This window comes from Lissotriton vulgaris, chromosome 1_1, assembly GCF_964263255.1.
Source record: "Lissotriton vulgaris chromosome 1_1, aLisVul1.2, whole genome shotgun sequence".
Taxonomy (NCBI): Eukaryota; Metazoa; Chordata; class Amphibia; order Caudata; family Salamandridae; genus Lissotriton; species Lissotriton vulgaris.
In genome coordinates this window covers 152,719,165-152,747,134 of record NC_141685.1, presented here as the reverse complement: position 1 = coordinate 152,747,134, position 27,970 = coordinate 152,719,165, and the positions used below count along the sequence as shown (strand labels likewise).

The 27,970-nt window shown below is 46.8% G+C and overlaps 1 protein-coding gene and 1 pseudogene across 1 annotated transcript in view; both read left to right on the top strand.

Annotated features, from left to right (window-relative positions):
• The window catches only part of LOC147737899 (uncharacterized), a 610,977-nt gene that overhangs the window by 89,888 nt on the left and 493,119 nt on the right, over positions 1–27,970 (top strand). The gene's annotated exons all lie outside the window — the stretch shown is intronic.
• The window catches only part of LOC147737905 (uncharacterized), a 56,540-nt pseudogene continuing 29,113 nt past the window's right edge, over positions 544–27,970 (top strand).

The window sequence follows — 27,970 nt, the reverse complement described above, 5'->3', positions numbered from 1 at the left end:
AACTCTGTCTCTTGAGGTTGATCCCAGTGGTTTCAAAGGGTCCTGTAACTCCAAAGTGGATCATGTACCTGTCTTAGTCACTGAGCAAAAAAGCATATACTGACAGAAAGTATAAAAGGGGCCAGTGTTACGCTATTGATAATTCATAAACCACCCTGACATGCCCTAATCATCTGTCATTACTTGTATGAAAAAACATACCTAACAGTCAAACACTAAAGCCCAAAGACCTTACCAGTGCTTTTAAAACTCATTAAATCAAATGTGATAAACTAGAATCACTAAATGAGACTAATTAAACTTGAGAGAATTCACCCGGGCATAACTTGGAGAAAATGAATCCATGAGAGGTCTCTTAATCAATACAAGGGGCTCCTCAGTGAAAAGTTAATAAGACAAGTTAGATAGGTGCCTTTAAAGGTAGGAACATGATCTCCAGGTAAAAACTATCATTAGTTAAAATACATATGTTAAGATGAGCATCTGAAATGTATTTTAGAAGTTAATGCTGAGTTGTAACATAAACAAGTACATGATCAGAAATCAAATTTAGTCTTAAGATGGCATGTACCCAGGAACAAACCCAACTTGGAGAAACAAACAACTCTAATAAGAGCAATGAATGTGAGAACAGCTTTAGTCATCAATCCCACCTCACTAAACATGAGAAAACTATCGTTGGACGAAAACCCTATCAGTGTCCCGAATGCCAGAAAGTCTTCAATTACAAATCCAGCCTTACGGTACATGAAAGAACCCACACTGGGCTTAAACCGTATCAGTGCTCTGAATGCTGTAAAAGCTTCAGTACCAAATCCAATCTCACTTCACATGAAAGAACCCACACTGGGCATAAACCGTATCAGTGCTCCACATGCCAAAAAAGCTTCAGTTTTAGTTGCAGTCTGATTCACCATCAGGGAACTCACACTGGCCAAAAACCTTATCAGTGCTCTGAGTGCCAGAAAAGCTTCAATCGTAAATCCAGACTTACTGCACATGAAAGAACCCACACTGGACAAAAACCTTATCAGTGCTCTAAATGCTATAAAAGCTTCAGTCATAAAGCCAGCCTTACTGTACATGAAAGGACCCACACTGGACAAAAACCTTATCAATGCTCTGAATGCTATAAAAGCTTCAGTCAAAAATACAGCCTTACTGCACATGAAAGAACCCACACTGGGCATAAACCGTATCAGTGTTCTGAATGCCAAAAAGGTTTCTATCACAAATCCGGTTTAACTCAACATGAGAGAATCCATACTGGGCTCAAACCCTATCAGTGCCCTAAATGCCAGAAAAGCTTCAGTCGGAAAATAACTCTCACTCACCATGAGAGAACTCACACTGGGCAAAAACCTTATCAGTGCTCTGAATGCTGTAAAAGCTTCAGTCATAAATCCAGCCTTACTGCTCATGAAAGGACCCACACTGGACAAAAACCTTATCAGTGCTCTGAATGCTGTAAAAGCTTCAGTCAGAAATACAACCTTACTGTACATGAAAAAACCCACACTGGGCATAAACGGTATCAGTGTTCTGAATGCCAAAAAGGTTTCTATCACAAATCCGGTTTAACTCTACATGAGAGAATCCATACTGGGCTCAAACAGTATCAGTGCTCTGAATGCCAAAAAAGCTTTGGTCAGAAATCCAACCTTACTGTGCATGAAAGGACCCACACTGGGCATAAACCATATCAGTGCCCTGAATGCCACAAAAGCTTCAGATTGAAAACAACTCTCACTAGACATGAGAGAACTCACACTGGGGAAAAACTTTCTTAGCTCTCTGAATGCTGGAAAAGTTTCAGTCGGAAATCTGGTCCCACTCAACCTGTGAGAACTTACCTGGAAAAATCCTTGTAATTGTTGTAAATGCCAGGGAAGGGTCTGCTGGAGATTCAGTTTCATTCAACAAGAGAGAACCCACGACGTGAAAGAAAATGACCCGTGCTCTCAATGTGACAAAAACTTCAGCTGTAAATGTAACTTTCCACATAAGAGAGACAATGTGGGAGAATAAAAGGTGCTCACTGTCAACCCTGAGGAGGAGCTTTCAGCATTGCAAAACATTTACATGAAGCAGCCACAAAGACATCAATCCATTGATTGTCCAACAATATGTCTACTGAGAACAGCGCATAGCGAGGGATGGAAATGCTTGAATTAACCTCATTCTTTTGTAACTATTTGTGGCCTCATTCCATTCAGTGTGTTTTGTTCCCTAAGTGTTTATAAGCAATGACTGACCCACAAAGGCCATTCGATCCTGAACTTTGAGGCCACGCTGCTAGGATCTGGAATGCAAGTAACTTCAAACTGTTTCCAGTGTTAACGAGCCTCACCAGGGGGCTATAGCAGAAGTCCCTTTGTCGTAGGTCTCTATGGGACCAATATCTGTTCATGTCTGTACCACGTAGGGCTGATCATTGAGAAACACTAAAGGTGATGGGTGGACTGGTAGTTAATCTTGGCAACATCCCGCCACATCATTTTCTATTCTCCGTGCCACTAAAGACAAGGCCAACCATATGCAAACCATTTGTGGCCCCACCCTAAATAGTCCTAATGATTTCTGTTCCAATGGGACATGGCCTCTTATTACAAATATCCACATGAGTGGCCTATTTCCATCATCTTTTTGTTTCAAATAGAACCTTCTATCCCTTTAACCATGCCTCAGGCCTGCCACGTTCCATGCTTTGGCTCTTATCATCAACCTTGAACCATCTCCATAACTTGGCAGCTGTTGTAATTGCTTGAAGTTTCACATATTTTGATGGCCGTGGATTCAGGTTCAACTTGATGACCCAACTCTACTCTGTGGGAATTTTGCACTTCAAGCCACTTCTGTGCAGCTCATCACCTTCTGAGACTGATTCAGCCAAAAACCTTGCATCAAATTCCAGTGTTAATCATCACCAGAGACTAAACTTATCTTTGCCCTCTCGAGCATAGCTGCCGAAGTCAACTACAATTTTGTAGGTGACTTCCTGATTGATTCAGTGGATCTGCTTGTTTTTTATTCATTTACCTTTTTGTTTGGTTTTGACAGTTGTTTTTGCTAATTAATGAGCCTTACATCACAGCCCACCTTTTAATTTTGCTTCTGAATAATTATTACATTTTCTTTTTGATCTAAACTTGGTTTGAATCTTAAAGTTCTTTGTCCATTTTTAATAAACTGTATTGAAATGTGTGACTTCCACTGTTTTGCTCTACCTACGCACCATGCTCCCATCTTTTCTAGTGCGGATGATAATGTGAGAACTGTAACAAGATCACAATCAAGGGCTGTATTGAGAAATAATCGTCTTCCAAGTCACACAGTAGTTTGTAGTTCTTTATTTGTCTTTTATATGTACATCCCCCCATTCCCTTCCAAGGTAGAGTATAGTTTGCGAAGCACGACTCTCTTGTGGCCCGCTCCCCAGATTAAGTCCATAAGAACAGAAACAGAGTCCAATGTCCTGAAGAAGCGCTGAGGCGGGTAAACTAGAGGTGTCGAAAATCAGTATAAATGTATTAACAGCATTTTTGCAACTTCCACTCTACCCATGGGTCGATAGTGGCAGGGAGCCCCAAAACGACAGGGAGCTGCTAACATTGGACATCACCTAAGTTGCCCAGTATAAGTTCATCATCGGTGTGGTAAGTTCACCCCTAAATACCTGAAGATGTCAGCGTGCCACCCCAGTGCTAATTGGGGCAGCACTTCCTGTTCTAAGTTGTGAGTTTGCGCTTGGGATATAAGTTGGATTTGGTCCAATTTAGCCTCAGTCCAGAAGTCCTACCAAAAACGTCTAGAACATCCATCACCTGTGGTAGATCGCCTACACATTCCTGAGGTACACAAATGCATCATCAGCATACATTGATATGGCCTCCCAATTTGGCCCACTCCGTATACCGACTGCTGGGTCCTGCGAACGAAACAGGCCAGCGAACAGGTCCATGACTAAGGGTGGTGTCTTATCCTGAGTATGGCTCTTACTGCGGTGCCACTCAGATGTTGCTGAGCAGGATGTGGGCGGTACCACTACACTACTGAGGACAGGTCTAGAAATGCCTCCCTCTTCTTCACCTTCCACCGCAATAATATCGTCCCCTGTTTCTTCATGCCCAACTTCAATGGGTTGAGTTGGGGTAGTTTTACTTAACGAAAGTGCTTATGTGCGTGAAACTAGGTTCATAAATACTGCACTGGATAAATCTCCTCTACACCAACACGCTGGCCCGCATCTGGACAGGCAGAGATCTCAGTTTCTTTTGAAGCATGAGCCTAAGTGGGTTAATGAAAACAACAGCACCACAAAGGAAAGTAATCCATCCTACCATTAACAGCATGCTTAGGTTGGAGGGGCAGTTCCAACGCAACCACCCAAAGGCACGGTTGTACAATGCGAAGCTTGCTAAAATGTTAGCAATGGACCTTCTCCCTTTTTCATTTATGGAAGGGGTGGGTTTCCTTAAATTTGTGTCAGCCATCTCCCCTAAATGGAAGGTACCCAGCCGGTCCTATTTCGCAAGAAACCTGTGGAAAAGTCCCCAACTATGAAACATCCAAGTGGTTGAATCCTGGTCAGTTTTATCCAAAATCCATCCTCACAATCTGTATTTCATGCAGAAATTTTCAATATATAATCACACTTAAAACTCCACTCCTGAATTAATGCAACCACTCTCGCAATCACGCTGTGTATACATAATACATAAATACCATCACACTTCAAACTCCACTCCTGAATTAATGCAAGCACTCCCGCAATCACGCTGTGTATACATAATACATAAATACCATCACACTTCAAACTCCACTCCTGAATCAATGCAAGCACTCTCGCAATCACGCTGTGTATACATAATACATAAATACCATCACACTTCAAACTCCACTCCTGAATCAATGCAAGCACTCTCGCAATCACGCTGTGTATACATAATACATAAATACCATCACACTTAAAACTCCACTCCTGAATCAATGCAAGCACTCTCGCAATCACGCTGTGTATACATAATACATAAATACCATCACACTTCAAACTCCACTCCTGAATCAATGCAAGCACTCTCGCAATCACGCTGTGTATACATAATACATAAATACCATCACACTTCAAACTCCACTCCTGAATCAATGCAAGCACTCTCGCAATCACGCTGTGTATACATAATACATAAATACCATCACACTTCAAACTCCACTCCTGAATTAATGCAAGCACTCTCGCAATCACGCTGTGTATACATAATACATAAATACCATCACACTTCAAACTCCACTTCTGAATTAATGCAAGCACTCTCGCAATCACGCTGTGTATACATAATACATAAATACCATCACACTTCAAACTCCACTCCTGAATTAATGCAAGCACTCTCGCAATCACGCTGTGTATGCATAATACATAAATACCATCACACTTCAAACTCCACTCCTGAATTAATGCAAGCACTCTCGCAATCACGCTGTGTATACATAATACATAAATACCATCTGGGACACTCACCCAAAACAAAGATTATATAACTCTGTGTTTAAATATTAGATTGTGCATGAGTCAGGTTCCCACTCAAGCCCGCTTTAAAAGAGACCAGCCAATGCAATAATAAAAATACATTAACACAACCAAGATTCCCCAAGATGAATAATCCCTAAAGTTAAAACAAACTGCATATCCATCGCCCTGACAGCCTAGTAATGCTGCATCTGCGTGGCGTGCTGGATTGTAAATGCCATTTTTGTATTGTGTGTCTTAAAACAATCCATGTCTGTGACTAGTGTTGCCATCTCAGCTGGTTTTAGGTGTCAACCCTGTCTGTAACATCTAAAAATCTAAAACCCCAGTTCTTTATAGGTATAAATGCTTGCTTATGTGAAATATTCAATGCTGGAGCCTGGAGGCAGCTGTTCCATCAGCGGCCACCAGAGGACGCTCCTCGCCTGCTGATGAAACCCACTGAACTGCATATTGGATGAAAGGAGAAGGGTTTCCTCTTCCGGGTCAGCGGTGGCAAAAACAGCACCAGCAGCGATGCTGACATCACTTCCGTCCTCTCCTGGTGTGTTCAGCCTGCTCCAGAGCTGTAAAGGCACCCCTGTCTGGTGGGCAGTTACCTTCATCTTCCGACCCTCTCAGACCCCAGATCTGCCCCCCCCCCTCAGATCCCAGATCAGCCCCCTCCCAGACCTCATATCTGCCCCTCCCCCAAGCCCCAGGGGGAGGAGAGAGCCTGGACAGGTTTCTGCTCAGGTCTCTGCTCAGGTAGGAGATTGTCAGCACCTTCTGCTGTGTTTGTAGAAATAGACTGATAGAGGGAATCTCTGCAGGAGCCGGGCTGAGATGGGCTCTTCTATCTGGGGGCCCCTGGGGCTGAGCTGGGCTCTTCTATCCGGGGGCCTCTGGGGCTAAGCTGGGCACTTCTATCCAGGGGCCCCTGGGGCTGAGCTGGGCTCTTCTATCCGGGGGCCCCTGGGGCTGAGCTGGGCTCTTCTGTCCGGGGGCCCTGAGGCTGAGCTGGGCCCTTCTATCCGGGGGCCCCTGGGGCTGCGCTGGGCTCTTTTATCCGGGGCCCCTGGTGCTGAGCTGGGCCCTTCTATTTGAGGGCCCTGGGGCTGAGCTGGGATCTTCTATCTGGGGGCCTCTGGGGCTAAGCTGGGCTCTTCTTTCCAAGGGCCCCTGGGGCTGAGCTGGGCTCTTCTATCCGGGCCCCTGGGGCTGAACTGGGCTCTTCTATCCGGGGGCCCTGAGGCTGAGCTGGGCCCTTCTATCCAAGGGCCCCTGGGGCTGAGCTAGGCTCTTCTATCCGGGGCCCCTGGGGCTGAGCTGGGCTCTTCTATCGGGGGGCCCCTAGGGCTGAGCTGGGCTCTTCTATCCAGAGGCCCTGGGGCTGAGCTGGGCTCTTCTATCCGGGGGCCCCTGGGGCTGAGCTGGGCTCTTCTATCCAGGGGCCCCTGGGGCTGAGCTGGGCTCTTCTATTCGGGGGCCCTGGGGCTCAGTTGCGCTCTTCTATTCGGGGGCCCTGGGGCTGAGCTGGGCTCTGCTATCCGGGGGCCACTGGGGCTGAGCTGGGCTCTCCTATCCAAGGGCCCTGGGGCTGAGCTGGGCTCTTCTATCCGGAGCCTCTGGGGCTGAGCTGGGCTCTTCTATCCGGGGGGCCCTGGGGCTGAGCTGGGCTCTTTTATCCGGGGCCCCTGGTGCTGAGCTGGGCCCTTCTATTTGGGGGCCCTGGGGCTGAGCTGGGATCTTCTATCTGGGGGCCTCTGGGGCTAAGCTGGGCTCTTCTTTCCAAGGGCCCCTGGGGCTGAGCTGGGCTCTTCTATCCGGGCCCCTGGGGCTGAACTGGGCTCTTCTATCCGGGGGCCCTGAGGCTGAGCTGGGCCCTTCTATCCAGGGGCCCCTGGGGCTGAGCTAGGCTCTTCTATCCGGGGCCCCTGGGGCTGAGCTGGGCTCTTCTATCGGGGGGCCCCTAGGGCTGAGCTGGGCTCTTCTATCCAGGGGCCCTGGGGCTGGGCTGGGCTCTTCTATCCGGGGGCCCCTGGGGCTGAGCTGGGCTCTTCTATCCAGGGGCCCCTGGGGCTGAGCTGGGCTCTTCTATTCGGGGGCCCTGGGGCTCAGTTGCGCTCTTCTATTCGGGGGCCCTGGGGCTGAGCTGAGCTCTTCTATCCGGGGCCCCTGGGGCTGAGCTGGGCTCTCCTATCCAAGGGCCCTGGGGCTGAGCTGGGCTCTTCTATCCGGAGCCTCTGGGGCTGAGCTGGGCTCTTCTATCCGGGGGCCCCTGGGGCTGAGCTGGGCTCTTCTATCCAGGGGCCCCTGGGGCTGAGCTGGGCTCTTCTATTCGGGGGCCCTGGGGCTCAGTTGCGCTCTTCTATTCGGGGGCCCTGGGGCTGAGCTGGGCTCTTCTATCCGGGGCCCCTGGGGCTGAGCTAGGCTCTCCTATCCAAGGGCCCTGGGGCTGAGCTGGGCTCTTCTATCCGGAGCCTCTGGGGCTGAGCTGGGCTCTTCTATCCGGGGGCCCTGGGGCTGAGCTGGGCTCTTTTATCCGGGGCCCCTGGTGCTGAGCTGGGCCCTTCTATTTGGGGGCCCTGGGGCTGAGCTGGGATCTTCTATCTGGGGGCCTCTGGGGCTAAGCTGGGCTCTTCTTTCCAAGGGCCCCTGGGGCTGAGCTGGGCTCTTCTATCCGGGCCCCTGGGGCTGAACTGGGCTCTTCTATCCGGGGGCCCTGACGCTGAGCTGGGCCCTTCTATCCAGGGGCCCCTGGGGCTGAGCTAGGCTCTTCTATCCGGGGCCCCTGGGGCTGAGCTGGGCTCTTCTATCGGGGGGCCCCTAGGGCTGAGCTGGGCTCTTCCATCCAGGGGCCCTGGGGCTGGGCTGGGCTCTTCTATCCGGGGGCCCCTGGGGCTGAGCTGGGCTCTTCTATCCAGGGGCCCCTGGGGCTGAGCTGGGCTCTTCTATTCGGGGGCCCTGGGGCTCAGTTGCGCTCTTCTATTCGGGGGCCCTGGGGCTGAGCTGGGCTCTTCTATCCGGGGGCCCCTGGGGCTGAGCTGGGCTCTCCAATCCAAGGGCCCTGGGGCTGAGCTGGGCTCTTCTATCCGGAGCCTCTGGGGCTGAGCTGGGCTCTTCTATCCGGGGGCCCCTGGGGCTGAGCTGGGCTTTTCTATCTGAGGACCCCTGGGGCTGAGCTGGGCTCTTCTATCCAGGGGCCCTGAGGCTGAGCTGGGCTCTTCTATCCAGGGGCCCTGGGGCTGAGCTGGGCTCTTCTATTCGGGGGCCCTGGGGCTCAGTTGCGCTCTTCTATTCAGGGGCCCTGGGGCTGAGCTGGGCTCTTCTATCCGGGGCCCCTGGGGCTGAGCTGGGCTCTCCTATCCAAGGGCCCTGGGGCTGAGCTGGGCTCTTCTATCCGGAGCCTCTGGGGCTGAGCTGGGCTCTTCTATCCGGGGGCCCTGGGGCTGAGCTGGGCTCTTTTATCCGGGGCCCCTGGTGCTGAGCTGGGCCCTTCTATTTGGGGGCCCTGGGGCTGAGCTGGGATCTTCTATCTGGGGGCCTCTGGGGCTAAGCTGGGCTCTTCTTTCCAAGGGCCCCTGGGGCTGAGCTGGGCTCTTCTATCCGGGCCCCTGGGGCTGAACTGGGCTCTTCTATCCGGGGTCCTGAGGCTGAGCTGGGCCCTTCTATCCAGGGGCCCCTGGGGCTGAGCTAGGCTCTTCTATCCGGGGCCCCTGGGGCTGAGCTGGGCTCTTCTATCGGGGGGCCCCTAGGGCTGAGCTGGGCTCTTCTATCCAGGGGCCCTGGGGCTGGGCTGGGCTCTTCTATCCGGGGGCCCCTGGGGCTGAGCTGGGCTCTTCTATCCAGGGGCCCCTGGGGCTGAGCTGGGCTCTTCTATTCGGGGGCCCTGGGGCTCAGTTGCGCTCTTCTATTCGGGGGCCCTGGGGCTGAGCTGGGCTCTTCTATCCGGGGGCCCCTGGGGCTGAGCTGGGCTCTCCTATTCAAGGGCCCTGGGGCTGAGCTGGGCTCTTCTATCCGGAGCCTCTGGGGCTGAGCTGGGCTCTTCTATCCGGGGGCCCCTGGGGCTGAGCTGGGCTTTTCTATCTGAGGACCCCTGGGGCTGAGCTGGGCTCTTCTATCCAGGGGCCCTGAGGCTGAGCTGGGCTCTTCTATCCAGGGGCCCTGGGGCTGAGCTGGGCCCTTCTATCCGGGGGCCCCTGGGGCTGAGCTGGGCTCTTCTATCCGGGGCCCCTAGGGGGCTTTCCTTCCGGCCCTGGGGGTGTTTGTGGACATCATGTGTGTTAAAGAGGGGATCTGTGCACTGCTGCACTGCATCTTACTGCGCTGTGAGGAGTCTGTGCGTGCTGCACTGTATTTCACTGCACTGTAAGTTATCTGTGTGCACTGCCTCTTAATGCAGTCTGATGAATCTCAGCATTCTGGACTGTATATTGCTGCACTATGGTAAATATGTTCCACTGCACCTTCCTGTACTGTGAGGAATCTGTGCATGCTGCTCTACATACTACTGCAGTGTGAGCAATCAGTACCACTGCACTTATCTGTACTGCACATGCATTCTACCCGTATCCTACTGCACTGTGAGACACCTGTGCATGCTGCACTGCTTTTTACAGCATTGAGGAATCTGTGCACACTGCTTTTTATTACACTTTACGAAATTTGGACACGCTGCGGTGCATTATACCGCAATATGAGGGATCTGTGCACACTGTACTGCATCTTGCTACACTTTAAGAAATCTGTGCACGCTGCACTGCATCATACTACAATGTGAAGAATCTGTGCACACTGTTCTGCATCTTACTACTCTTTAAGTAATCTGTGCACACTGTACTGCATCTTACTATAATATGAGAGATCTGTGCACACAGCACTGCATCTTACTACACTTTAAGAAATATGTGCACGCTGCACTGCATCTTACTACAATATGAAGGATCTGTGCACACTGTTCTGCATCTTACTACACTTTAAGAAATCTGTGCACGCTACACTGCATCTTACTGCAATATGAGGAATCTGTGCACACTGTACTGCATCTTACTACACTGAGTAATCTGTTCACACCACACTGTTTTTTCTGTGTTACGGCAATATATGGGCTGCACTGCTTTTTGTTGTACTGACGAATCCGTGCACACTGCACTACTTTTTACTATGCTCTGTGTATACGCTTCATTACTTGTAATTGACTATGATAAAGCATTGCATGCAGTAGTTTACCAAACAATGAGATATATGTGCACACTGCACTACTGTTTGCTACACCTTGAGAAATAATGGGACGCTGCAAAGCCTTTTACTACTCGAGGAGAAATCAGTGTACACTTCAGTGATGTTTACTGTACTCTGGAATCTGTACACACTATGCTGCTGTATGAAAAATGTGTGCACAATGGATTGTGCATTCTGAACTGCTGTTTAATACAATTTGAAAAATCTTTTAACACTACTGAGATTTGTTCTGATCAATTAGTAATGTGTGCGTACCTCACTGCTTTTCTGCTACACTGTTAGAGCACTATTAGCACTATGAGAAATCTGTTATGCCCTTTGGTTTAAAAAATGCCCCTGTCACCTTCCAGTAGTTGGTGAATCAAGTCCTGACTGGGTTGGAGTCCTTTAGTGCAGCTTATCTTGATGATATTGCTGTCTTTAGTTCCACCTGGCAGGATCACCTGATCCACCTTGGGAAGGTTTTAAAAGCCCTGCAAACTGCAGGTCTAACCATAAAGTCATCCAAATGCCAGCTAGGGCAGGGCACTGTGGTGTACTAGGGCCACCTTGTTGGTGGAGTCCAGGTACAACCCTTAGAGCCCAAGAGCCAGGTTATCCTGGACTGGGCATCTCCAACAACCCAGGCCCAAGTCAGGTCATTCCTTGGCTTGACTGGGTACTACAGGAGGGTTGTGAAGGGATATGGGTCCATTGTGGCTCCCCTCACAGAACCCACCTCCAAGTAAATGCCCATAAAGGTAAACTGGAAAGTTATTTTTCAAAAGGCTTTAGACACCCTGAAAGAAGCAATGGGCTCCTTCTAATCAGGTACCCAGGGCCTATGTTTCTTCCCTAAAACTGTTTTGAAGCCTAACCCCAATTGGCATCTCTGGCCACATGTCAGCCACTTGTAAATGGTACCACAGGTACCCAGGGCACTGTGACCAGAGAAGGCCCCTAAGGGCTGCAGCACTTATTGTGCCACCCTTAGAGGACCTATACCCTGACACTCACACACTGCCCTTGCAGGCTACATGTCTTGGTGCAGAACAAAGTGAAGAGTCGACATGGCACACATCCCTGTATGCCATACCCACAAACCACTGCCCTGGCATACATCAGTCACCCCTCTAGCTGGCTGCCCTATGCCAGCGGTGAGGATACAAGTGCATGAGCCCTGTGCCCCTACAGTACCCAGTGCCATTAAGAGTATATGGTGCTGGGAGTTTGTCATCACGAAATCCACAACACCATAATGGCTACACTAAAGACTGAGAGGTTTGTTACCAAACTTCTCAGCACATAAAACCCACACTGATGCCAGTGTGGGATTTAATGTAAAATGCACCAAAGAGGGAATCCTAGAGATGCCCCCTGAAACTCAACCAACTCCTAGGATCTGACTGAGTGGCTGCTTAGGCTGCCACCAACAGACATGTTTCGGGACCCCTGGGTCGAGAGCTTGCTGCTCTCGGGGGCCTAAAACAATGCACATCCTGGGACGAGGTGACAAGCCTTCTCCCCCAGGATGGGCAGGGTTCGCGAAGGAGAAGATTCAAAGGCATACTGCCTTTGTGAGCCTCTCCAGACAATTTGCTGCTTTCAGCAACTGGTCCCTAGTGGTTCTACCCCTTACTTTGGGTGGGAAAAAAACAAGTGAGAAAGAAGGATGTTGCCAACTCCACCCCTCAGGTGGGTGAAGCGGGTTGAAGCACAGCCTCGAGTTCCCGCCATCTTGAGGATGGGGGACCCAGCCAACCAGGTACAGGCTCCTGCCCCCCACCAGGGGGTGTACCAACCCAAGGGAATGAATGGACCCATTTGGTCCATGCCCTTTACCTACCTGTAATATCCCTAAATCTAGTATTTAGGGGGCACCCTGAATCTTGCTTCCTCAGATCTAGAAGTGACAAGAAAAGAAGATAAGAAGAAGGACCGAAGAGCCGTGCAGAACTAACAAGAGGACAGCGCCCACTAACTTGGCCCCAGTCCTACAGGCCTGCCTCCCCTCGAACCTGCTCCTGGGAAATCCCAGTGTGTCCTGCAGCCAGCAACCTCAAAAACCACAGAGGACCTGCCTGCCTTCACTTTAAAGACTGAATCTCCTGTGAACACCGGATTTGTTCAAACAGCAACCCCGGGCAGCAGCCAGGGACTGCGAATACAGCCTACTCTGCACCCGCCGAACCAGGCCCAGACTCGAGTGGTAAAACACCACAAGGAGGTCACCCCTGCGATCCTGACCCGAGATCCGTTGACCCCTGACCTGCCTCAAGCCTCCAGCCAACGATTGCAGCCTAAATCCAGAAGGCCCCCTTAAACGCGACCAGGAGCTGGTAAGAAGATCCGACCCCAGAAGTCAACCCTGCTCCCGACGCCCCGCGGCCTTGTGTGCCCAAACCAACGTTGCCTAACCAATCCTTAACTTCCCAACTTACCTCTCCCAGTGGTGGTCGCACCCAGAAGTCCTTTGTCTTCCTGCCTAAGGTTCTCCATAGAAAACAACAGGGCGCCCAACGTCAAAACAGCACTCTGCACCCGTCCGCCCCAGTGACGCTGAGGGTGCACCTTTAGTGATACTTTGTTTCCCCATTTGTCCTGACCTTAACCCTAGGAGCTTTGCTCTCACAACCCAGTGACCTGCTTGCCAGCAGCCACCAACCGGAGACTCCCTGTCCCTCTTTGGATAACAGTGGGCCTCAGCACTCCGCACCCGGCTGCCCTAGTGCCGCTAAGGGTGCAACGACAGTGCATCACTGACCCTGGGGGACCCCTGAGTTTAACCCCAGAACCTTAGCTCCCACAGTCGATTACTTACCTATGGACCGTTAACCTGTTTTTTCTCCATAGGATAACATTGACACTTTTTCTCCAAAATGTTTCTAAGTGTGGAGTTTTGAAACCTAAAAATATTCTTTAAAAATCATGTGAATAACCAAAACGAATTTACGTACCTGTTTCCAGGAAATGTCCCAGTGCTAAATCTAGGTATCCAGCACTGAGTAAGAAAAGTAACGTAGAAAGTAACTTACCTGAAAAAGCATATTAATTTCAATGTACTGTATTTGCTAACTGTTGCATCCTTCTGCATACCCTGTAAATCAAACAAAGTACAATTTTAATTGCATTTTCAAACTGTTCTATATCCAGTAACTTATTACTGAATAGTATTTAATGCATACCTGTGCCAGGCTTACTTGGTTCTAAAAATAAAACAACAGTATATATTTTTAAACAAATATAATTGGCCTAGAGTTCAGTTATTGAGTGCGTGAATTCATTTCCTGACTGAGTGTGTACATCAAATGCTTAACACTGTCCTCTGATACTGCCTTACTGCTCGACCAAGCTACCACAGTTAGAGAGTAAGGTTCTATCTAACTTTAACCTCATCCTACCTCTGGGTTCACTTGGTCTCTATACACACTACACCTCATTTTGGTGTAGTATATATAGAGCCAGTTTCCTACATTATGACATTGAGTGTTTTTGCTACAAGTGATGGATGGGACGGAAGTCTCTGTAAGGTTTGCTTCCAGAAGCATGAAAGATTTGAAAACACAATTTTCTGTAATAGAAAGTGAAATGTTGGAACGCGTTTGGGGTGTCGGCAGGTTTAAGCCTTATCTCTTGGGAAGAAAATTTAGCTTGAGGACCGATCACAGACCACTTGTTGCTATTTTGTCTAGGATCCAGATTAAGATCCTCAGCCAGATTATCTATCAAATTATTTAGTGTGCTTCATATTACAGGAGGAAAGAACATTAGAATAGACTTTCTGGCTTGGTTACAATTAGAGTTTTGTTAAGTAGATTTACAGGAAGAAATTGAGGCATGTATCATTGCCTAAGTTGAAGGCGACCAGTGGAACTGCAGCTTGATGTAAGAATAATTTCAATGCTTTGCATTGACTTTTGAGGGACATATAGTAACCAACAGTTGAACTGCAGCTCTTTGTAGAATTCTTTTGATATTGTATGCTATATAATATTCACTGCCCACTGCTAATCTCATCCCATAATGCTTTGCAGGGCCTTAGGTTGGGAATGTTTTTTTGCCAATAACTGTGTTTGGGTTTGTCCTAAGAGGATGGGACCACAATTAAATTGTTCAATAAGATGTGCTTTTTTGTTTTCAAGGCATCTGTTTGGTACTCCCCCTAGGTTAGGGAGGATCCCAAAATCATCACATCTCCCACTGCTTGCTAATTTTTCAGTTTCACCAATGTGAAAGTACTATATACATTTTAGCATATAAAGATAACTTATTTTATCATATCTGGTCATGTACAGGAAGTTTTTTGCAATTATTTTGCAATTTTGGCACAGTACAGACAAGTACACAGTGTCTTCAGCTACGCTGTTCTATGCAAAGTTAAAAGTATACAAGCTACGTGTAGTGCTGCTACGCAAACTACGCCCAGGCTTAATGTTGAGTGGCATCTGGTTAGTTTTTCATATTTACCTTGGGTATTGTTTTTTTCTGGTTCTCTGGGTTGATTTATTGTCCTGTTTTGTGTGTGGTAGTGTCTCTGTGGTTCTGTGTGTGTGTGTTTGTGTGTGTGTGTATGTGTGTGTATGTCTGTGTGTGGTGTTAAAAAGGGGCGAAGATGTGTCGCCTCTGCAGATAGGATGCCTTTACTGTTTATTGTTATATGATGTAATACGGCAGTGTACAGACATTGGTCATGTTGTGTTCTGTTATGGAATTTTGTTATGTGATGCTTTGAATAGTGTTATAGATGCAAGGATCCGCTGGGCCTTCTACAGCTGTGTAACAACTGGCTCTTCTGGAACTTCTCAGACCTCTACCCCCACCCCGCCCGCCACCTTGTGGATTGGCGTTATTTCCACATGGTTTCTACCCCTCTGTTCTGGGGGTTCTTGCCTGTCCTCCCCATGGCCTCCACATGTTTGCCGCCACTAACCCATACAGTAAATAGTGGTGGGAAGGTAGAGTATATTTGTTTGCGAGTTTCACAGAGTTCCTTAATTTTCCACCTGTTACCCACTCCATAGCACTATCATACCCTTTCTCTCCAACAACCTAGACCAATATCCCTCATGCGAGAGGTATAGTAATGCCGACAGTGTAAGGTACTTCTCACACGGAACCCTCATTTGTGTTCGCTGCAAGACCCAGGCCCATTGAAATTGCAGGATGTCCAGAAAAACCATTTTTGCCACTGCCCTTGTTTAAATTATAGCCATAGTGTCCCTTGAGGTATTCCCGAAATCAAGCTCCTTTTCTGCTTTTTAATTGAAGATTTGCTCGCTTTAAATGCGCCCTAGTACGTCTGTAAACAGACGGGCGCCTTTAAAATTTTGACGCGCTCACTATGGACACGTGATCAAGACGTGCCGCGTCACACGCCATCCTCCTCCGGTTGCTTCATTTTTATTAACGAAGGCTCCGGCCTTGCGCCTGTCATTGCGGGCGGCGGACGTGGCCGTCTGTAGGTAAACAGGCGGAGAGACGTTTGGTGACATGTAAGTAACGTGCCTTTGTCAACGCGTTTGGGCAACAATAGCGGGATTGTGGCACTGTTATTGAAACGCTCGTCACTGTTATTGAAACGCTCGTTTCTGTTGCTTTCATGGCAGAATTCCGAACGTGAAGATTTTCCTCCTGCTGCCATGCCCATGGGGCATTTTACCTAAGAACTCTAAGTAAGTTTTTTAATGGACTCCTCCTCTCTGGTAGTGTACTGCGCCCTGTGTGCTTCATGTAGAGGTGTGCCAAGGAGCTACTACTCCTAATTCGGTTTTCACCTATATGAACTCGAGCACTGTTTGTTTGCTAATTTTTCACTCCTGCTAATTAACTCATTTTATTTAAAAACACCACAGACAATGATACAGTGTGGTTTATATTTAGAAACAATTAATATATTCGGGTCTAGAATTGAAATACTGAGAAGTAAGGCGTACATTTGTATGCATATTGTTTGAGGTAGTTGTGTGCACATGCTTGGATTGTATCAATATACTGTATTCTTTAAGGGCTTACAACTGAGACTTCTCTCTATCCATCCCCACAGATTACTACAGTTGCTCCTACAATAAGGAGTGAATTTCAAATCGAGGAAGACTGTCCTCATAGAGCACCGACACTCACAGGTCGTATTGTTTCATACAACCACCACTGGTTCCGAGCGCTTTAGCGTGCTCTGATCAGTGAGTGGTATCAATTCTTTGGTCCTGACGAATGCTGAGCAGAGTAGCGCTCGTAAAGCAGATACATGTTGACCTCTTTTTAGTTTTCCTTTTTTCACTTTGTTGAGGGACTGATTGGTTCCAATTTGCACAACCTTTCATTAGTCCAGGAAAATTATCACATTTTCCTTAACACTGTTTTTAATAGAGTTAGAGCTACCCTCTTATTAAAATAATGTCGAGGAGTAGCCCACACTCTTTTTAACTCACTGTCACTTCTCTTAGCTAACAAAGAGAGCCCAATGAAGACAACTGGCTACCAGTGTTCCACTGGGGCCTGAGGGTTCTTTTTAGCTAAAACTTTGAGCACGTGCACCCTATTTTTTCCTACTGTTAATAATTCCCTCTCTTAAAAGTTCAGTAGAGCCTGTATAATTCATTACTTGCCTATTGTGTTGAATGTTTGCATTAACACTCTCTTGTTGTTGGTAATATTGATTTGATGAGGGGCATGGGAGTGTTTATTCCGACCCTTACTCTCCTGTTGATCGAATTATTCTAAGCAGCGCACAGCTGCGAGAGTTATATTTTTAACAATTAATTTCAGGAGTTTTCTTGCATCTAAACAGTGCATCGTGGTACACTTTTTTACTATGGAGGCATCGGGCCTGTCATACTCTAGAGAGGAGGCTGATGCCATTCTTAATGCCACCTCCCTTTTTGCGGACCCTTTAGTCGCACAAGCTATATCCCAGACAACTGATTGGGATAAACTTAGCGAACAAAGAAAAAATAGAATCAGAGCAATTTTACACGGAACTATGATGAAGGAATACCTCAACAACAAAATGGCCCCCAAGGGACTTTTGGTCACTAATGCCCCACGAATATTCCTCGAGGACAGTGTATTCAGAAAAGAATGGGCACAAATAGCCTGGCACTGTACGCATGACTGGGCTATTCTTATCATTAAGACAGCTATGCGTCTTTCTGAGGCCTTATTAATAGAGATCCAGGCAACAGAAGCCCACATAAAAGCAACAGTCACAGGCTACAAAAAAAAGCTTGATGAATTTAATAAAGAGCTGAATTAATACAAAGAAAACCATGCACAGTCCAAAGTAGCCAAATTTCAAAAAGATTTAAAAAGATGGTCTTATGAGAAAACCTACCCTTATGCAAGTGATGCTTATGTTCCTCCTACTCGTACCAATGATGACCCAGATACCTCAGCTGACTCGGACTCGAGCAATTCGAGCACTGATAGTAGAGGGAACAAACAACGAGGCAGAGGTAGGGGAAAACAAAATTACAACCAATACAACCATCACTGGTTTCCCTATCCACACCAAGGTCCAGGAGGTTTTCACCCAAACCCTTTTAACCAACCTCCAATCCCACCACAATTTGGTTGGAACCCACACTTTGCTCCCCCACCACAGCAATTTCATCAAAACATGTACCCACAGCCTTTTTTAGGTTTTGGCAGGAGGGGCAGGGGGAAGAGGAGAACAGGCAACCAAGTACACTGGGGTTCCACAGAAACAGTGGGGGACAACACACGGAGCAAGGCCCAGGATCAGAGAGCCGGACCGAGCAACCAGTAAGCCTGATAACAAACTTATCCCAAGTGATTCTAACTACGGATGAAACTTCAGTGCTAGAAAAGGGACTCGGTTTTATACCCAGTCCTCGATTAGATCGTTTCAAACTGAAATGTGAACTGGGAGAGTTCTTTCGTAAACTCAGATTAAAATCTTTTTTCGAACAACAAAACGCTCCTTGGCCTGTTGCAACGGGGGATACTCCTTTCAAAAAGAAATCCAATTTTACCCCTCCAACACATATGATACCGGCTGATATCATAGCCTTTGAACAGGCAGTATCCCTGGAAGTAGAGTCTTTGATCGAACCTACCTCCTTCAAAAATTTGACGGCAGGAGAATTCAAGGCTATAAAATCCCTACAAGAGAATGAGGAAATTGTGATCAAGAGTGCTGATAAGGGGGGAGGCATAGTGATCCAGGATGCCACGGCTTATGACGCTGAATGTAAACGGCTCCTAGGGGACACTATCAGTTACACCATACTCCAACAAGACCCCTCTCCTTTTCTCAAAGATGAAATTCTTGAACTGGTTTCCACCGCTGAAAGAGATGGATACATTACTAAACAAGAGGCTGATTTTCTTACTACCTCTGAAGAGAAAGTCCCTTACTTTTACACTCTTCCCAAAACTCATAAGAACCGCACTCCACCGCCGGGAAGACCCATAGTTTCAGGGATTGGCTCCCAGTTGGAACCACTCTCTAAGTATTGTGATTTTTTTCTTTAAACCCTTAATCCAATCTACCAGCACCTACATTAAGGATACTAAAAGTCTTCTCTCAATGTTGCTCAATGTCCAACTCCCTGAGGAACCATGCTATCTAGTGTAATTGGACATTGAAAGCTTATATACATGTATCCCTCAAGACGCTACTTTGAAAGTTCTGGCAGACATTCTAGACCAAACCACATGGTCGTACAAAACTTCCAAGACCTTTGTTATGGATTGCGCCACTTTGGCACTAAAACGGAATTTCTTCCAATACAAAGATACCTTTTATTTGCAGAAGACTGGCACTTCAATAGGCAGTACTTTTGCCCCCAGTATAGCGGGGTTGTATGTCTACAACTTTGAGAAAACCCACATCCAGCAAACTCCAATCCTTATGCTCTCAATGTTATCCTGTGGCAGAGGTACATTGATGATGTGCTTTTAATCTGGAAAGGGTCTGAGGAGAGTTTACATTCTTTTTTTGATTGGGTCAATACTTGTGACCCTCATTTAAGATTTACCCATCAATACGATCTTAATTCCATTGTCTTCCTGGATGTCACACTCACCAAAACTGGTAATCGACTAACGAGCAAAACCTACTACAAACCTACCAGTAGGAACAATCTCTTGCATTTCTCGAGTTTTCACCCGCGCTCACTACGTGAGAATCTCCCATTCGGCCAATATTTACGTGTCCGTAGAAATTGTAGTAACATCACAGATTTCAACAAACAAGCAGATGACCTCACAACTAAATTAGAACGAAGAGGCTACCCCAAAATTTTTTTACGAAAGAGCCAAAAAAGAGCAAGAAATAATAATAGGGAAGCTCTTTTGGAAGACAATGAGAAACAAGGTGAATCGGAGGCCCCCCTGACCTGTGTAACCACTTACAATAATATCTCTAACTTTGTAAGTCGCTGTATTGGTAAACACTGGCAGATTCTGACCAGTAATGGAAGAAATTGGCGGAAACCACTCTTTTCATATAAAAGAGACAGGAGTCTGCATGATGTTCTAGTACACACTCGCCCTAGAACTAACCAACCCACACATGACGCTTCTGTTTTGAATGCTTGGGGTTTGCCTTCTATCACTGGTCATTACCCCTGTGGGGGGTGTAGTGTATGCCATCTTACGCCATCCACAAAAACGTTACAATTGGAAGAGGGCAAAACATGGTACCTACGAGGCCACACTAACTGTAATTCAAGTAACGTCATCTACTTAATTACATGTCCGTGTGGTCTCCGATATGTAGGGATGACCACTAGAAAAATCAAGACCAGAATAGGAGAACACCGCAGCAACATCCGATGTGGCAGGAACACCACTAAAATGACTACTCATTTTCTTGAGCAAGGTCACTGCCCTAATGATGTCAAATGGGTCATAATTGAACAGTTGAGCACCAAGGACGAGGGTACTTTATATGAGAAGGAGCAACGATGGGTTTATCGTCTTTCTACCCATAAACATGGCTTGAACGACGATATCCCATGGGGATCAGTCATGCACAGATAGTTTTAATATACCATCACTGTCAATTAAGTGCCCATCCATATCTCATGGTGTCATAACCTATTAATACTGAGTTAAGAACTAATAATTTCACAATACTAAGGTTTTGATCAAATATGATGGAAATACACACTTTTCTAATATACGGGCCATTATGGGCACATTACTGCTTCTACCTAGTTCTCATTGCATTACTTTAGCCACTGCCCATAATTGAACCATAGCCTTAATCTAGGAACACTGAGATATGAACTGATAATTCCACAATACTCAGTTTCTGATTAACTATGAGTGATGTACACACCTCTAATATATTGATTACTATGGGCAGTTTAATGCATCTGCCGACTTTTCACTACACCATTTTTGCCACTGCCCTTGTTTAAATTATAGCCATAGTGTCCCTTGAGGTATTCCCGAAATCAAGCTCCTTTTCTGCTTTTTAATTGAAGATTTGCTCGCTTTAAATGCGCCCTAGTACGTCTGTAAACTGACGGGCGCCTTTAAAATTTTGACGCGATCACTTTGGACACGTGATCAAGACGTGCCGCGTCACACGCCATCCTCCTCCGGTTGCTTCGTTTTTATTAACGAAGGCTCCGGCCTTGCGCCTGTCATTGCGGGCGGCGGACGTGGCCGTCTGTAGGTAAACAGGCGGAGAGACGTTTGGTGACATGTAAGTAACGTGCCTTTGTCAACGCGTTTGGGCAACAATAGCGGGATTGTGGCACTGTTATTGAAACGCTCGTCACTGTTATTGAAACGCTCGTTTCTGTTGCTTTCATGGCAGAATTCCGAACATGAAGATTTTCCTCCTGCCGCCATGCCCATGGGGCATTTTACCTAAGAACTCTAAGTAAGTTTTTTAATGGACTCCTCCTCTCTGGTAGTGTACTGCGCCCTGTGTGCTTCATGTAGAGGTGTGCCAAGGAGCTACTACTCCTAATTCGGTTTTCACCTATATGAACTCGAGCACTGTTTGTTTGCTAATTTTTCACTCCTGCTAATTAACTCATTTTATTTAAAAACACCACAGACAATGATACAGTGTGGTTTATATTTAGAAACAATTAATATATTCGGGTCTAGAATTGAAATACTGAGAAGTAAGGCGTACATTTGTATGCATATTGTTTGAGGTAGTTGTGTGCACATGCTTGGATTGTATCAATATACTGTATTCTTTAAGGGCTTACAACTGAGACTTCTCTCTATCCATCCCCACAGATTACTACAGTTGCTCCTACAATAAGGAGTGAATTTCAAATCGAGGAAGACTGTCCTCATAGAGCACCGACACTCACAGGTCGTATTGTTTCATACAACCACCACTGGTTCCGAGCGCTTTAGCGTGCTCTGATCAGTGAGTGGTATCAATTCTTTGGTCCTGACGAATGCTGAGCAGAGTAGCGCTCGTAAAGCAGAAACATGTTGACCTCTTTTTAGTTTTCCTTTTTTCACTTTGTTGAGGGACTGATTGGTTCCAATTTGCACAACCTTTCATTAGTCCAGGAAAATTATCACATTTTCCTTAACACTGTTTTTATTAGAGTTAGAGCTACCCTCTTATTAAAATAATGTCGAGGAGTAGCCCACACTCTTTTTACCTCACTGTCACTTCTCTTAGCTAACAAAGAGAGCCCAATGAAGACAACTGGCTACCAGTGTTCCACTGGGGCCTGAGGGTTCTTTTTAGCTAAAACTTTGAGCATGTGCACCCTATTTTTTCCTACTGTTAATAATTCCCTCTCTTAAAAGTTCAGTAGAGCCTGTTTAATTCATTACTTGCCTATTGTGTTGAATGTTTGCATTAACACTCTCTTGTTGTTGGTAATATTGATTTGATGAGGGGCATGGGAGTGTTTATTCCGACCCTTACTCTCCTGTTGATCGAATTATTTGTCCAGAAAAAAGACCAGATATTTAACGCTTGTTTGATCATTAGGGCTAATCAATCTGGCCCATAGCATCGTACTGGCGTAGAGAAAATGTACGCCAGTCTCTATCACGCCCCTCTCCCCCATCGACAATGTCATCAGTAAGCTGCCCATTTCAGGTGCGCCGCCAGGCAATAAAGCTCCAAGTCAGACACCGCTAGCCCACCTCCATCAGTGGGGAGCCATAGTTTGATTAATGCCAGTCTACGACGTCCTGTGCCTTATATGAGGTATATCAATAGGCTGTTAATCTCCCAAAAGATGGATTTTGTGAGCCAATTTGGGCGAGCTGCAAAGTAATGAAAGAGACTGGGAAGGAAAACCATCTTCGCAGTATCACCCTGCCTGCGACTGATAGAGGAAGTATTAGCCAGAAATTTATGGATGTCTTCAAAAATCAGTGCCAGTTGAAGATTGCTCAAGATCAGCCAAGTTGTAGTAAATATGAATGCCCAGGAAGCATAATGTGACTGGTTCCGAGCAGAGATCCTCCCCCATTTCTGGCAGAATAGCGGCTGTTTTCGGAGCATGTATCGGAAATGCATTTGACTTATCCCAATTCACCTGGACTCCCGACGTCTGGCTAAAATCATCCAAAGCTCTAAATGCGTGATCCACATTTGCGTGTTCCCCACGCCGGTACACTTATAGATCCTCTCCATATAGGGGGATATAGATGGGGTGGTCGTCGATCACTATTCCTCGATAATGATGGATGGTGCAGAGTTTCAGGGCCAGGGGCTCAACAGCCAAGGGAAACGGCACTGCCGACAGCGGGCAACCCTGTGTGGCAACGGCCTCTACCCTACAGGGTGCTGATATCACACCCCTTTTCGGACTGGAGACATCAGGGGCAAATATAGCAGACATGTCCAGGTGAGGAAGCCATTCCCCAGTCCCATGCTGGCCAGAGTAGCATCAAGAAAGTCTCAGCGCCGATAGTCACATGCTGTCTCTGTGTCAGTGTTGATCACTAGTGCTCTAGGATAGTCCACTAATGGGGTGTGGAGCGTTAGGCGAATGTTAGGGATCAAAATGCGTTTAGGTATAAAACCCATTTGATCCGTGTGAATAAGATCACCTGTATGGTTGCCCAGTCACCAACAATTTACTAAGTAGTTTATAATCTACATTTAATATGGAGAGCCGTCTATATCTTATCACTCTACCCTTTTTGTGGAGTGGAACAAACAGGGACTTTCCCTTCATTGGTGTTTTATTTCCCCCACTGTTTTTGCTGCATTATACAGTGTAGTCAAGATTGGGGCAAGCGAGTTTGCACAAGATGCATAAAATTCCAGGGTCAAGCCATCTGAGCCTTGTACCTTGCCCAGGGCTTTACTCGCCCCCTCACCTCCTGCATTGTGATGTAACCTCCTAGGGATGCAGCTACTACCTGTGTCATTTGCTTCGTACTTGCCGATAGAACATAATCCTGCACTGGCTGGGTTGGGTCCACATCAGAGCACCCATAGAGGTCAGAATAATAGACAGCAAAGGCCGAATTAATCTCGGCTTACCTATAACACTGGTCACCCTCCCCTTGTTGTGTATCTGCAGTATTTGGGGACCCTGTCTATCAGGATTGAGCATCCACACTAGTAATCTGCTGGATTTATAACATTCTTTGTGTGCCCTAGTTTTATATATGCTCACTATTCGTATGCCGTGAGTCTCTCCGCTAGTTTTAGGAGTTTTTCGCTTTCTGCTCTCAGTCTGTCATGCAGCACCTGTTCTCCCTCTGTCGGTAGATCCAGTTTTATTAAGAGGTGCTCCAAGTGTTTAATCTCAGTGTGACGCTGGGACCGAGTCCCTACTACTGCTGAGATGCTGTGACCACGTACCGCTATTTTGAATTCCTCCCACTCTGCTAGTCGTACACGTATTTTCATTAAAGTAATAACTGATCACGTTCCCTAGGGTAGATCTGAAGACTAGGTCATCAGCTTCGCAGTATTGAGCTTCCATGTCGCAGTGCGGGGTCTGGACAGCGCCAGGCCAGAATCAGTAATAACGGATGGTGGTCGCAGTATTTTTCACCAGATATTCAACCCTTCTAGCTCTTGCATGTAAGCTAGCCGAGCATAAGAAAGCATTTAAGTGTACTGATAGCTTGTGTGTACCCAAGTAATAAGAATCGAAGCCGCCCTCCGAAGTTAAGGTTCTCCAGGTATCAACAAATCCTCAATCGTTAATCCAACATCGAAATGCTTGGGCAGTTTTATGTAGTGGGGATGTGGGCAGTGGGGGTGTGATCTATCTAAAGGTACACCAGCCATGTAGTTAAAATCTCCTCCAAGTAACATAGAATAATGATGTATTCGGGTGAACAGAAAATTAGGGAGAAAAGGAATGATAGTTTGGCCCACATTGGGGGCATAAATATTCACACAGGCTATATCTTTGCCATCCAGTTTACCTGTTAATATTACGTAGTGACCTTCTGGGTCTATGATCTCGATCTGTTAGAGAAACAGGGAAAGAAGGAAACAAACCAGCACCACCTAGCAAAGGCAGAGTACATGGTGGCATAGATTTCCTCCTTCATCGCTTCTGCAGCGCTAGGCCCACAAAGCAGTTCTGTTTGAGGTATCTGTGAGGGATGATGCAGATATACCACCCGCGGTCCCCGAGACCACCCACAGTTGTTGTTTCAGGAGAACCCAATTGATGCGTTCCAGACCTGTGGCAGAATGATATGCTTGATGTGAGACCTGATGCGCCATATGATATATTTCCATCTTTGGAAGTCTCAGTCCGCCTGAAGTAGCGGTTTGGAGTTTCGACATGGCCAGTCCGCGTGTCTCACCTTGCCGAAAGTATGTTATAAGGGCTGCGTCTATTAGGCATAGTTCTGATGCCAAGACCAGTATAATAAGCATGCTGCAAATGTAGTTAAACCTTGGACTACCACCATGTTCCCCGTTTAGACTCGTCCCCACAACGACAATTGCCCATTTGATCAATTTAGTAAAATCCCTGTGCATTTGATCAGTCAGTGCAGTCATATTGTCTTTGATCATCATTGGAAATCAATACTTATAATATTTCGACTTTGTGTCGATTTACCGAAATGGATGTGCACGGAGGGCTTCCCTCGTGGTATAGACCATCAAGGGTAAGACTTCCCTTTTGGTCTAGTTCATTTTGTACCTGGAAAATACTGTAAAGTCTGATATGGTGAACGTCGGTGCTGACAGCGAACGTTCTGGAGAGGGTAAAGTGAGGAGTATGTTGTCTGCATACAGTTAAATTTTCAGGTCGCCGGCTATGATTTCAGTTTCCCAAATGTCTTCTGTGGAGCATATGGTGAATGTGAGGGGCTATATGGCTATCAGGAAGAGTGCCACGACCAGTGTGCTTCTTTCTCTCCCTTTTCCTTTTGCTCTTTGCCACTGCTTTTCTTGCCTGCCATCTGTTTGTTTTAATCCAAGTGCACACTTCACATTATGTGTTGTATGCGTGCTCAGAATTGAGATTTTCCTAAAGATTCAGAAAATCTCAACTATTATGCATTTCATCCTTTGCTTTATCAGCATCCACGTTAAACACAGTTATAAAAGGACTACACTTCCCAGAGACCATTGGAATTTGTGACTACAGAAAACTGCACCTGGTGCACCGTCATGGCACACTAGATCTCTTAGTTAATCCTCCCATGCACGCAGCAAGTCCTCTTCTCTGATCATAGGCATTGAAAACAAGATGCATAGGCTTTTCTGTTTTCAGTTTCTATAGGTTCTAAATTGTGGTTTTTTTCAGTGCTTTGCTAACTTTGAACACATTTGTAACTTTTTTTTTCTCTGTAAAAAATCACAGGGCAAGTGAGTTTATTTCCTTCTCTTGCTTGTCCCTATTGTAATTTCTAATATCCATCTATCTCCTCCTTACAATTATTTTTTAATTTGTTCTTTCAGGTAATGTTTCAGTGTTTTGTTCACCTCCAAACCTTTCTCATTTCCCATCGATCTCTTTCCAGCAGTCTTGTCCCAGGATGTGTAGGATGGAGGTATGTTTGCATCTAATTATCTCATAAATATTTGATTGCATTTTTTATTCGTGTAAAACATCAACAAGAGCAATATTGGTTGCAGGGAGCATCAATTACGTAATATATATGGCATATGTAGAGCACATCATGGTTGGGAAGCATTGCCAGTTACATCAGTGTCAGAGCAAGATCTACTAACCCCTTCCATGCCTTGGACATAACGGTTACATCCAAGGTTGTGGCGCACCGGTGCCAAGGATGTAACCATTACGTCCAAGGCCCACTATTTTGAAATCCAGCTGCCCGAGGCACTTTTTTTCCAGTATACTGACAATCGGCGCGCATGGCGTGCTGACTTCCTTTTAGTGAAAGTGAAATTAGCCGATCGGCTCATTTCACTTTCACTGCCTACATGCTCTTGGCACAGCAAGAGGGCGATCCCCTAGCAGGGATCCACCACTAGACACCAGAGAGGGGGGAGGGGCCCCTTGGGCAAGGACCTTTCGCCCCCCCCCCCCCCGAAAGGTGGGGCGGAAGGCACTCTATACACCAAGGTTTCTTTTTTTTTACTTAGGGGTGCGGGCTGCCCAAAATGGGCATTATAATGCCCCCAACTGTCACAGAAAGCCCACTAGGCACCAGGGATTATTGGTTTTTTTCCTAATAGAGAGGTTGAGGCTGCCCACAATGGGCATGTCTATGCCCACACCCAAAACATAACTGCAACAGTCTGCCTGCCCCTCTGGGAGGTAGATGGGGGTTATTACCCCGATCAGCCCCCCAGGGGGGCAGAAAGCCCACTAGATGACAAGGATTCTTTTTACTGTCTGAAAGAGGAGTGGGGGCTTCCCAAAATGGGCATGCTAATGTCTCTACACCCCAAAACTAAAGGGACCGTCTATCTGTCCCTCCCTGGGGCAGATGGGGGTTATTACCCCTGATCTGCCCCCCAGGGGGAGTCCACTATACACCAGGGATTTCTTTTTTATTAGAAAAGAGGGATGGGGGCTACCCGCATTGGGCAAAGCCATGCCCCCATTTACAATTATAAAAATAGAAGTCTTTCTGCCCCTCCTCAGGTTCAATTGAGGGTACCAGCCTCCAATCTGCCCCCATGGGGGCAGAAAGCCCACTAGTCCCCAGGGATATCTTGTTTTTAATATGTATGCCAATGCTCCCACCTCCAAACAAAAAATGGGGCAGTCTTTCTGCCCGCCTTCAGGGGACAGATGGGGGTAATGCCCTTGATTTGCCCCTGGGGGCAGAAAGTCTATTAGACACCAGGATTTGTTTTAATAAAAGATGGGT